The sequence below is a fragment of the Filicampus tigris genome, chromosome 15 (assembly GCF_054856515.1).
Source record: "Filicampus tigris isolate MCC_2025a chromosome 15, RoL_Ftig_1.0, whole genome shotgun sequence".
In the NCBI taxonomy this organism is placed as follows: Eukaryota; Metazoa; Chordata; class Actinopteri; order Syngnathiformes; family Syngnathidae; genus Filicampus; species Filicampus tigris.
In genome coordinates, this window is record NC_141231.1 from 12,815,442 (window position 1) to 12,828,202 (window position 12,761).

At 39.6% G+C, this 12,761-nt stretch overlaps 1 protein-coding gene and 1 long non-coding RNA gene across 3 annotated transcripts in view; one reads left to right on the forward strand and one right to left on the reverse strand.

Moving 5' to 3' along the window:
* LOC147135588 (protein FAM222A-like) overlaps positions 1-7,622 on the reverse strand; it is a 28,925-nt gene extending 21,303 nt beyond the window's left edge. The window contains exon 1 of one of the 2 annotated variants that reach the window (XM_086054310.1): positions 7,281-7,622. The gene's annotated coding sequence lies outside the window, so the exon portion shown is untranslated. The remainder of the gene's footprint in view (positions 1-7,280) is intronic. The other variant, XM_086054309.1, reaches the window with a different exon arrangement.
* LOC147135587 (uncharacterized) overlaps positions 1-12,608 on the forward strand; it is a 37,291-nt gene extending 24,683 nt beyond the window's left edge. The window contains exon 3 of the long non-coding RNA XR_015089918.1: positions 12,315-12,608. This is a non-coding gene — a long non-coding RNA (uncharacterized LOC147135587). The remainder of the gene's footprint in view (positions 1-12,314) is intronic.
* Positions 12,609-12,761: the final 153 nt, after the last annotated feature.

The following is a 12,761-nucleotide window of genomic DNA, read 5'->3' on the forward strand; positions in this document are numbered from 1 at the left end:
CAAGAAGTGGGATACACACTGGACTGGTCATCTGTCCACTCACATTCCCACCTGGGCAATTTAGAGTCTATAATTAACCTAAGATGACTTTTGGTGAGAGAAAGGGAGTACACCCTGGACTGGTTGCCAAATTGGCCGACCTAATCTCTTTCAAAATGGACAAAAATTGCAAAAACATTGCCCCAGCACTCCCCCAAAACAATGGCAAAAAATATATATTTTTCTCTCTGCTCTCAAGTTAAACATGAAAGGACAAATTCATGTGAAACAGTCAAATGTTCTGCTTGCAAACGTTAGGGTGCCAAAAAATAAGGTATTTTATATATTTATATAAACGAATCGGCTGATTTTATTCTGCCAAATATCTGCATCAGCCTCAAAAAAATCTGCATCAGTCAGGCCCTACTTGAAACCATATCCAACTATGATCCCAAAACACTTTAATATCATTTCAAACTTAAATTCCAGTATTAAAAAGGCAGACAAAAAAGCTCATTTAGTTGTAAGTAAATGACTAACAATGAGCGACGGCGACGCGATCGATGAATAACAAGCTTCTTATTGTGTAATGAATTGCTTATTATGTATGGAAGCGCTGCAGGATGCTGTCTTAATAATGGGAGGCAGCAGACAAGTAGTTTGACACACACTGACTGAAATAGACGGCAGTGCAGCTGCTGGATTCATCCCCCTTTAGACCCCTCATACATTTTTAATAGAATCTATTACTTCTGGATTAGCCGATAAGAGCCGGCCTGCTTAAATTCTATAATAGTTTGCATAATTGCTATCAGCGCGCCCTAGAAGAGCCGCCGATTTCTCCCTTTTCTTTTTCTGTGGAAGATATTTTTACGTCACATTAAGGTTTCGCGGTGAGGATAATCAAACAACCTGCTCTCAAGGACCCAAGATCCAATGTAGGTAAAACAAACGCCTCGGCCAACACGAGGACAGATGTCTATGTGGCATGTAAATCACGCTGAGCCCGAGCTGAAAAACACTGCCCTTATTTTTCTCTGAGCTGCCGCAAAAGCCAAAGTGAAGACACAATTAAGAAGACATGTGTTTTACATGAAGCGCCACAATGGACCTTTTTTGGGAACTGATCCACATTGCGGCTCTGCTGCCAAGATATGCAAATGAATCCGAAGAATCAATGCAGAATGCAGTACCAGTGTTTAACTGTGAAGTGAAATGAGACGTTAAAGTAATCCAGGAGTGTATGCCCCCCCAAATTTGCCTTTTTTGTGCTCTTTCTGAGATTGTGTAAAATGCAGCCAAAACTCTGTCTAAATAGTTAATTAGCAAAGAAGTAAAAATGATACATTTCGATGTCGGGGATGAAGTTCAGCCTCGGTTGTTCGTTAGTTAGGGAGAGTTTTTGCCGCATGTTCATGTACACATGCATTTCAAAGTGCGATATGTTAAGTCGAATTTTAGAATGTTACCAGAAGTACTAATAGAACCAAGATGTCAAGTGGTTTATAGTTTTGCTTTACTAGTAACATGTACAATGGTGCATTGAGATACAAGTGACCTGAGTTTTTGGAGGTAAGAGCTGTCATTGGGCTTGAATTTTATTTATTTATTTATTATTATTTATTTTGCTTTAACTTGTAAGCACTGTATGGTGGCAGTAAACTAACTCAACTCACAAATAGTGACAAATAGTGAACAATCCTTCAAAAAAAAAAAGAAGTTTCAAGCCGTTTAAAGTGGAATTCAACCCCAAAAAATGATTTGCAATAATATGTCCTATGCGCCTTCAATCATCTAAACATGGCATTCTGATTAATATTGCGATTAGCCAGCTCGCAGGGCGGCCATTTTGTGACATCACCGTTGCTCAGGACTCAGGCAACAACCAATCACGGCTTACCTGTTTTCTGAAGCTGAGCCATGATTGGTCATTACCTGAGCCCTGAGCAACTGTGATGTCAGTTTTAGTCAACAGCAAGTGGCAAAATGGCCACCCCTTGAGATGGATGAAAACGGATGGGTTTTACTGCTTAACTCATATTCCACAAATGCAATATTAATCAGAATGCCATGTTTCAACTAGTGGGCCTGCATAGAAAATATTCTTGTAAAGAACATTTTAGGGTTGCCTTCTCCTTTAATGTCACTCCCAGTTGGAGTTTACTGCCAAACTAAACATAAAACTAGGAGAATTGCACATTATGTACTTAAAACACGAAAAACTATAATAACAAACTGTAGCTTAGCTGAGGGCGTGGTCATTTGAAATATACTGATGTAATATTCCAATTTACATACTGCATGTATATAGACTAATGTGAAATGTACATGGAACTAAAGTAGAAAGCAAAAAAAAAAAATAAAGTAGACATTAAATCTGAATTGGACACATGGACCTGCAGTGAAAATGCAGCACATCTGAGCTTCCTATTTTTGACTACCAGTAAAAAAAGTTGTCGTTGGACAATGCACTTTTCTTTCGATCATACAGTATACCCATATTTGTCTGGCATTTTATTAAACAGTCAAACTCAAATCAAGAGTTTACATTCTTGGAACACAACATTCTATTTTTGCGGGGATGAGAGATTTGACTCGTGATGAATGGACGCCATGTGCGCATGTGATTACCTTCCCCCCAAAATGGAGCAATTAACAGTTTTTTTTTTTTTTATCCTGAGCAAGCGCACCAAGCCCAAGGTAAAAGCAGCGCACAGCAAGGGGTCTTATCTTATCCCCATCCCGGTGTGCTCGCTGTCGAAGGACGACAGCTACGCGCTCCAACCTTTGCAAAAAGCCTTGACTTCAAAACACTAACAGATGGTGAAAATGTTTAACAGACAGATAAGATCTCAACATTTGATTGTGCTCTTCAAAACACTGAGTGAGAAGTTTCAAAAAAGAGTTAACAACAAATGGGGCTGGGAAATTAATTGATTAAATCCGGTTTAAGATATTGTAATAAGTCATTTTTTTGTATCTGAATAGTTAAGCTGCTAATCGGCATCAAATTAGATGTTCGGCAGTACAGTCAATGAAGCCCATCTCGGCCAACCGTCACACGAATGGCAGCAAATGAAGAGTTTACCCCAGAGGGAACGTCTCCCCAGCTAGCTAGCTAGCTATCTTAGCAATAAAATGTAGCTGTTCCTCACCCGCAGCAAAGATTTAATATGTACAACACCAATAGGTGCAATAACCTGGATTCTACCTTAGGCCACAGGGAGCGGGATCCTGGTTAAACTAAGAAATTCTAAACTAAAAAGAAGTTTTAGGAGATAAAATCAGCGTTCGGTAGGCTGGTTGCTGCCGCTGTACTCTGCAGTTCAATAGATTTAAGTTTTCAAATAAGTGAATGTGAGGCTATGTAAAACTCTTTGGGCACCCACCGTATGGTGTAGAGAAAGTGCTATATAGGTGTACTCCATTGACAATTTTAATCAAATTGGATTTTTCACCTGATGGACTACAGATCTGTTTTTGTTTTTTTTTTAGCAAAAGAAACAAATCAATTTGGAACTAGTTCGCAGATGTGAACATGAGTCTGGATTTTGGGTGCGAGTCAGAGCTGTCATTTTTATATTATCTGTCTACATGTATTTGCTCTAGGGGTGCACTGATTGAGGATAACCATTAGTATGCCGATGGTGTTTTACATTGTTGTAAGCATTAAGATAAGCTGACTTTTCCCAAGGCAAAGCACTGTTATTATCCAACCTTATGTGGTATCAGGAAAAAAGTTATAAAGCAAATCTCAGAACTCGGGAAAAAAACAAGAAGTAAATTTTGTTTTGGATATTGTCCTTGTCATTCTGGAAAAAAAAAAGATTAAAATCGGATTTTTGTAAAAAAAAAAAAAACCAACAACTAAAACAAACAATCATATTGCCGAGGCCTGACTACAATAATAATAAATATGTCTTCGTCTGTCCTCAGGCCGCTTCCAGTTTACTGCTTCTCTGTGAAAGGTCAACGATTCTCTCAAATCATTAAAATCCTAGCAGCCCGTGCATGTAATGCTCCCTGTGGGCGATAACCTTTTGATAACCTCGTGGAACGTTCCAGAGAGTGTGTGTGTGTGGGGGGGGGGTGGAATTGGGTCACTGACCCGCCCTGCGAACCAGACAGGGGAGTGCGGGGTTCCTTGAGCGAGTGGCGAATAGTGATGCCTTCACTCGTAATTTGACAGCCTGGATTATTAATTTGAAGTAATGGCGGGGGCACCGGCACGCAAGCCAAAACAAAGATAAACCCGACTCTAAATAAGCCTGGCAGTCCCGCCACCCCCATCCCCGGTGACCCGCGGGGGCCTCCCCTGCTCCTTAACCTCCCACCCTTAACCCCTGTTTCCCTGCCCCTGGAAAGAAAAGACTAATTAGACACATTTCAAAAGATGGCAGCCGCCCTCTAATTGCACATGGCAGCTAAAAGGTGATCACACAGGGGCGTACATCGCTAAGAAGCCTAACCACGGGCGTCAGCCACCATTATCCAACGGAAAGTCACTGTGTGTTCAGCTCAAATGTGAAATGTCTAATCAGGGAGCGGCCGCTTCATTCGCAGTTACTCCAGTGAGGAAACTTTACAATGCATCAGCGCTTGATTTATATATTCTTGTTTGCCTCATAAGAGAGCTAAAAGAAAGCAGGCAGCTCAATGACAAATGGTGTCCGTCCATGCAGAAGTGGAATTACTGCCGGGCTGTGAAGGGAGATCAAGAGGGAAGCACCCACCCCCTACAACTCCCCCGAACCCCGCAGGACACCTGAACATAGACGCTCCATATTTCACCAAGTTAATGTACAAACAATGTGCACATTTCAAGCATGCCCTCTGTCCCCAAAAAGAGAATGATTCTCTAACACAATAATGAAATCCACCTCACCCCATCTGTCTACCTGTTACCATTTGGGCAAATTTCCTAGTAGGAGGTCATCAAAGGCGTGGAATTTACGCAAAATAGCTTCTAACCAAAATGGACAACATTCTGTTGAATTTCGGGCATAGGTTCTTAGACTTTTTTTGTGCATCCATCAAATTTCGTTTCGATAAGCGCAACACGTGTTCGGGGCTAATTTATCTTCTAACTTTCCAAATCCTTGAACTGAAATTCAAATTTAACACCATACTGCACCCACATTAGATGGAATATGCTTGTCTTCAAACGTTTAACATTACAGCAGAGCTTTTTTTTGTTTTGTTTTTTTTAATCAATTTAGCTTTGCTTCTGGAGAAGAAAAAGAAGTTTACTGCTATACACAATGTGAATTTAAGAAGTAAAAACTGTTGAATATATAAAACCAATTGTTCATTCATTATATTGTCTTTTTTTTTATAAAACCCTTGCTTCAGTCTCTCCTCAATTTCTCCTCAATTTTCCAATTGCAATGTAATCCGATTATTTATTCAAGTTCCCTTTACATGTACTTTTTAACAAATACAAGCAATTAATATGTATTACAATAAATAGACCCCTAACAAGCCTTCGTTTGGTGAGTTTTCTGGCTTTTTGAGGCCTTCCAAAAAAGGAAATTCCAAGCTCGCCTTTGCGCAACCTAAGTAGACAAGCGTCATGCTAGTAGAAACTCTTGAGTGCTTCTGTAAAAATGTCAATCGGAAAGCTTTTATGGCAACGACAACATCGTTATTAGTCACATCCTGCACATTTCTCCCTGTAGGTGGCAAACAGCCCTGTAATCCCACTAAATTGCAGTTTTCCTCTTCGCTGTGCAACACCCCACCTCTGCTGGTCATAAACAGGATAGGATTTCACACCTGGCCAGTAATCATCTTTTAAAAAAAGATCCCCTTTTTTCCTTGAGCGCCTCTAGGCCAACCTTCCACTATGTGCAGCAGGCGAGGTGCGAGCACGCCACCTCCGGCTTGGACACAATGGACGCGGAAAGACGCTTTGAGAGAAGGGGGTGGTGGATGTGTGTGGGGGGGGAGGAGGGGGGGTGTAGGGGGCCCGGTGCTGAATGGGGCCATGATAAAAACACTTCAAAGTGCTTCCCGGATCCACGGAGATGCTGCTGACACATGAGGCGCCTTTCAATGGGGGCACAAAGGCAGCGTCCATCGCACACACATGCACGGTATAAACCGGTGGTGCTGACAGACAAGACCAGGGGTGGGCAAACTTTCAAGCAACAGGGCCACATTTTGATTACTAAACAGATGGTCCAGGTCATTGCAGACAAATTAAGAGAGAAAAAAAAAAAAAAAAGAGTAAAATTATTCATTTGAAATATGTAAAATAGTTTAATTTAACAAATTAATGATTTCTTCATTTTTTTTTAAGCTAACATTTAATAATTAACCAACTAATTGCTGAATAAATACATATTTATATGTAAATTGTTTTGTTGGAACAAGATTTTTTTGTCGTTTCACAATTAATTTGTAAAATATTCCATGTATTTGAAAATACAAATGTAATTGTAACTCAGTTGAGAAATTATTCAATGCAATAAAAAAAACATGTAAGATTACACATTTTACAACAATTTAAATTAAATAAAATCAAGAAATATTCAATGAAATAAATCAACAAACAGGTACCAAGATTCCGCCCGATGCCAGCGATATGTAAAACTGTTTGCTTTTAAATATTTTCTTTATATTATTTAGAAATATTTTAATGAGACAAATGAATGAAAACAGAAAAAATCAAATACTAACATTGTATGTACCAAAAAAAAATCAACTAACCAATTATTTAATAAGAAATCAATTGTAATAAAGCAAAATATAAAAGATTAAATCTATTTTTATTTAAAAGCTTTATTACTGACAATTAAGCAACTACACAATTATTTATGCAAAACTATTAATAAAAATGAATAGAAAATGAAAAAAAAACCGAATTGCCATAATAAAAATACATACATTGTGGGGTTTTTTGGTACAATTATTTTACTATTACTATCAGTAATAGTAAAATAATTGTAGGAATAAGTCAATTTTCATCAACCAATTTTCGTCTATATTAATCCACCAAATATTACACTACTCTTAATCAGGAAATGCTCGATGGGCCGAATTTAAAAAACAGAGCGGACCGTCTGTGGCCACCTGGGCCATACTTTAGCCACCACACAAGACCCATTTGGAGGCTAGATGCAAATACTCACTTGGCACGTTACAATAAAATACTATATGTGCAGCTTCTAATTTACCGTCATTAAATCAGATAGCGCTCATAAACAAGCATTAAACACATGCCAGGCTTTTCATCAGTGTATCAGTAGCGTGTGTGCACATGTACATGTAATATGTCGTCCGTGAGAGGGTTTTCTTACAGAGTTTTCTCTTCTCATGCGGCTTGTTTATCTTCTCCGCGGCTGGCTGGTTGGAAGTGCCAGTGTATTCCTTCCCGCAGATTCCACGATGCCATTGAACTCCTCGACGTATTCACCACGACGATTTTAATCCTTTCTTTACCCCCCACCCCAGTCCCTGTTCGTTCGTCTTGTTGCAGCTCCGTTGCTCCGCGGAGGAAGCGCCGGTGTTGTAGTGGTGGCTCCCCCGCTCGGAGCGACGTCGCTGAGGGGAAATGATGAGTGCAGTCCGGCGCTCTGGCCAAACCGGCTCGGTCCCCCGGAGCCAATCAATCAACGCTGCCTCCGCGGATATTCCCACGGTTTGGCCAATCAGGGGACGTAGGGGGAGGGTTTGGGCGGTGACGTCACGGCTGTCAAACGAAGCACGTTGCTGTTTCGCGGAAACGCTTAAAGGGGAAGGACGCGTAAATCAGGAGGAAAAAAGTGCAAAACATTGTGATTTAAGGCTGTGTCACTTCTAACGTTGTTTGAGCGTCAATCAATTGTTGTTTGTCTTTGCCACTGACTGGCGACCACTCCAAAGGGTGCCTCGCTTATCTTGCCAAAAATCATCTAACTAGACACTTAACGTGTTCTGTGATTATCTGGACCAGTCCAAAGTGTACCCCTACCTCTCTCACCAAGTAATTTCAGGTTACCTAAAGAATCCGAATTGTCCATTGGTGTGAATGTGAGTGTAAATCAGGGGTCTTTGATCCTGTTCCTCAAGGGCCAATGTCCTCCCTGTTTTTCCATCTCTCCCAGCTGCAACACACCAGATGCGAATGATCAAATAATCAGCAAGGTCTGCAGAAGCTGGGTAATGATCCTGATTTGAATCAGGTGTGTTGCAGCAGAGAGAGCGATGGGAAACAGGTAGGACAGGATTGGAGACCCCTGGTGTAAATGGTTGTTTATATATACACTCTGAAAACAGTTGGGCCATAACTCAGATTGGGTCACCAAAGAACTGACCAAACCTTATTTATGTAACCCAAATGTTGGATCAAATGAATAAACAAAACAAAAAAACGTTTTTTGTTAGTTTTTTTGTACAAAACAATGCAATTAGTAGGATTTTTCTGCAAAACAACCCAACGTTTTGGATAATTTTGTGGGTTATTCAAGTGACGCAACTTTTCGGTTATTTATTCAACCCAAATGTTCGGTTAAATGAATGAACCACAAAACACAATTTTTGAAGTTGTTACAACACAATTTTGGAGATTTTTTGTTTTGCAAAACAAGGCAATGTTTTGGGTTGTTTTGTTGTTTTTCTTTGACCCAACTTTTTGTGTTAAACAAATAACCCAAAACCCAACCCCTTTTCCACACAATTTGACCCAAGTGTTTTTAGAGTGAATGTTTCACTGAAAATGTAGGCGACCAGTCCAGGACGTACCCTGTGTTTCTCTCGCCAACATTCATTAAATTCAAACACTTAAATGTCCAGGTGTGAACGTAAGTGGGACTGCTTGTTTGTTTGCTTATTTCATGTTAATTATGTAATTTCCGATTGACTGGCAACCTGTCCGGAGAGACTTCAGCTCACCTGTAATTGTAATAAAGACAAGCGTTTTGGGAAATGGCTTGTATGGATGAAAATATTACAAGCAAGATGTTATCATGTTAAGGTGTCAAAAAACAGCATAAAGCTCTTTGTTCCAAAAATTTAATAAAACTATTTTCTTCACCCTGCGCACAGGGGGATAAAACATGTTATCGACTACCTTGAATTTTTGTCGTGGCCACGAGGTTGCCAGGCAACCAGAGGACCTTCCTTCCAGGCCAGTCACCACGCCCGGCCATGAAATTGCCCCATACATAACATTCTTGTTTGCCTTCTTGTTGAGGGATAAATGAGAAAATCAATACCCCTCTTGTACCTGCCTCATTTAGGACACAACCAGCAGGGCCATGAGACAACGCTCGCTGTTGTCATACAAGTATATTTCTTGGATGTATTTGTTACCTCGTAAAAGTGAACACACTTTAACGACATAAATATGTAGACACATTGTGCACACTATTACAGCCATTGTTCCATATACGTGTATTTAAAACAACCACACGACCTTGCCTTGGGAAAGTTCACCTAGCTTAGTGGTAACGAGCAATACAAAAAGGTCATTTAAATGCTAACGGTTAGCATCGCTAGTCAGGGTTTAGTCTCAACAGATATTTGAACAGAAACTGGGAACCAACCCATGTAGTCCGATAACACTAGTCAACGGCAAATTGTAATCAGAGACGGCTTTAAGTGTCTGATTAAAAATGTCTTCACTTTTTTCCTAGCACATGACATTTATGAGCCATCGTCACTGTCCTGTGTAAAACACTTTTTTGAAAATTTTTGAAAAAATTTTTTTTTCACATTAATGCGACGTCTGTAACGTGGAAACACCATTCGCGTAAAAATAAGAAACTTGAAAGAAATGGAGATAAGTGTTTTTCACATGACAGCAATGATATACTGTATATTCATTTTTGGGGTTTTAAGTTTGACCTATAAAAACTTGAGCAATACAGATTTTGCCATCTGTTGTAATTCATACCTGTGATGTTTTAGAAAAAAAATCCCCCAAAACATTTCTATATTACATATTTTATTATTATGTTATAATAATGAAAACCTGAAAATGATTACTTTTAGAGTCAGAATCAGCGCAAACAATTCATCTAGGAAAGTTGACTTGCATCTCTGATTTGACCAGTGTAATATAACACTACTAAAAAGCATATATTCTTTATCCTCTACAAAAAATGTAAAAGCATCTTACTGAGTCACTCACAGCAGTAGTCCCCACCCGTTACCGCACGGATATATTTAATTGATATATTTGTCAGCGCATTCATCTCACAGTTGCAACCTAGTCACCATTTTGCAATACATGTTCACTTTCTATAAACTATCTTTTCAATCTTAGTATTTCACATAAGCACTGTTGTTCTTCCTCGGGGAAACGGGACAGAAGTCTGTTATTGTGTTGATAAATGCTGACTGATTTCAGTTTGGGAGAATGTCTTCAGGACAGGAAAGCAGGATGGACTAGTTTTAATTAAACAAAGGTGCAAGGCGTTGGCGACCATAGGTTTATGGTTGTGAATAGATAAAGATGAAATGATGAGTGACTGACTTCAAGGCATTATATGAGTGTAACTTGAAGGCTAAATGAAGGTCCATGCTGCGTTGAAAGTAACCCAAATTGGGTGAAACGGCTAACCCAGTGCATTGTCCAAAAGGGCCAATGCTGGGTTATTTATAGCAACCACATTTGGCAGAGTATTTGATCCAGTAAATTGGGTCAAGATTTTGACCTTACAAGGGGTAAAAACTACCTGATATCGATGAGTGCAACCTACCAAGAAACGAGTTACCAGGTTATCAGTATAGCTGTGGTTAAAAATAACATAAAATGTACTTCGATTTCTAAGAAGTAGCACTTTTTCCTTGTCAGGGGGTCACTTACGGCAAGTCACTTACGGTACATTATTTGTTTGGCAAAGTTTTTACACCGAATGTCCTTCCTGATGAAGACTGTTATCATAAATTTGCTTACCAGCTTCAGACCTTCAACCCGCCCAAACCCAATCTTCAGTCTGATGGGTCAAAAATAAGTAACCCAACTTTGAGTTAAAGTAATCCAATCTGCTCAAAATCGAAAGCTACCCAGCATTTTTTTAATGTGTTGTCAGAGAAGCCAGTCATTCGTAGGGCACATTGACTTTTCTGGCACTTATAATTCGCACCTATGAACAATTTTGAGCCTTCAATTGACTTAACATCTATTCTTTGGAATGAGGCCGAAAACCCACGGGGAAAAATTCCACACAGAAAGTGCAGATTTGACCGCTGAACCTCTAAACTGTCAGACGGATGTGCTCACCACTATAGTGCACCGCGCTGTTTTTCCAACAAGACAGACCCTCTGACCCACTGCCATGTGAGACACATGATTAAATTGTTTCTTGACAGCTCCCCCAAGTGTCACTGAAATATGAATAGACCTGCAGATGGCAAAGCGGGTTACCATGCCAACTCGTGTTCTCTATATTGAATACGCAACATTGGGAATTGTTCTCCCCCTTAATTACTTGTTGTTGTTGTACAGCTTTTCCGCTTGGGTACACATGACTTTACGTGTTACCTTTTGTTGCCTCGTTGTGAGCAATCTCAATAAGTCAGTAAGGATGGTGAATTCCCCCGAAAATGTGGGACCATTTGATTCTCATAAACAAAAACCAAAAAAAGTACAAATGTTGCTCAAAATGAATCTGTTCCATCAGAAAAACTTTGAGATTTTAAGGATTAACTCCACACGGGGGTTTGCTTTTTCTTTGACTTTTTCATCACAGAAGGTTAATAACAGAAGTAAGTACCACGAAACCATGGAAATGGATCTTAGTTTGCCTTTTTGGTTTGAAGCAGCAATTTTTGGCAAATTCCTGCAGTAGTCCGCCCTGGAAAGTTAGAAAAAAAAATAAGCAGCCCCCAACACCATTTTCAGTGATCAACACAAAATTGAGTGGACATATCTATCATAAAAGGACACATGAAAAAGTCTTAAGGACCCATACTTAAAAATGAATAACAAGTCAGTCATTTTGGACAAAGTTGAGGCTTCGAATTTTGACAAACTCCAAAGGGAATTCGCCCAAATGAGCCTCAATGAGAAGCAGGTATCCGAGACTCATGGTAGACGCTAAATTGTCAAGGTTTTTGTTCTACGCCATCAAATGTGTGAGTGACAATGTGGGCGGAGCATGGCATCGTTTGATGATCAATATTTTTATTGTGTCTTTTGTTTTAAAGTGCTTTGGACTTTTGAACTGAATAATGAAGATTGTCACATATAAAGATTCCAGCCAGCAGTAAAGAAACAGATTTAAGTATCAACCTTATGTATTTTAACAAGGACAAATGGAACGATAGGAAAAAGCGCAGATGACTGACTCAGCTAATTTTATGTTATCATATCCACATGTCACCCCCCCCCCCTTTTTTTTTGTAAGAGTCCTCATCAGAACACAGTGGTGAATCTGGTCCTGACAGCAATGAAGAGCTCCATCTGCACCTGGCAGACATGAGCAAATGAACCCATTAAAGAATAGCATGACGAAGTCTCCTGTTTATTGTTCTCTTGGCAGATGTCATCAAAACTGTTGGGATGAAAAGAAGTGATTGCAGTGGTAATTCAGTATAATCTATATGGGGGTGGGAGTTGAATTGGATGGTTGATTTATAAAACTGATATAAAAAATGGGATTTGCAAAATTGCTACAGGGCCCAGGGGAGCAGTGATCGTCAATGTGATATGCTGGGGTGTCCCCTACTGGAAAATAAACGCATGTGCCACACATTTCTAGCAAGTGGATTGAAATCCTTCTGCAGAATCCCCACATTTGTGCACTCAATTTAAATACGATCAAAACATGTTAGACGGTTTGATAATTTAACAG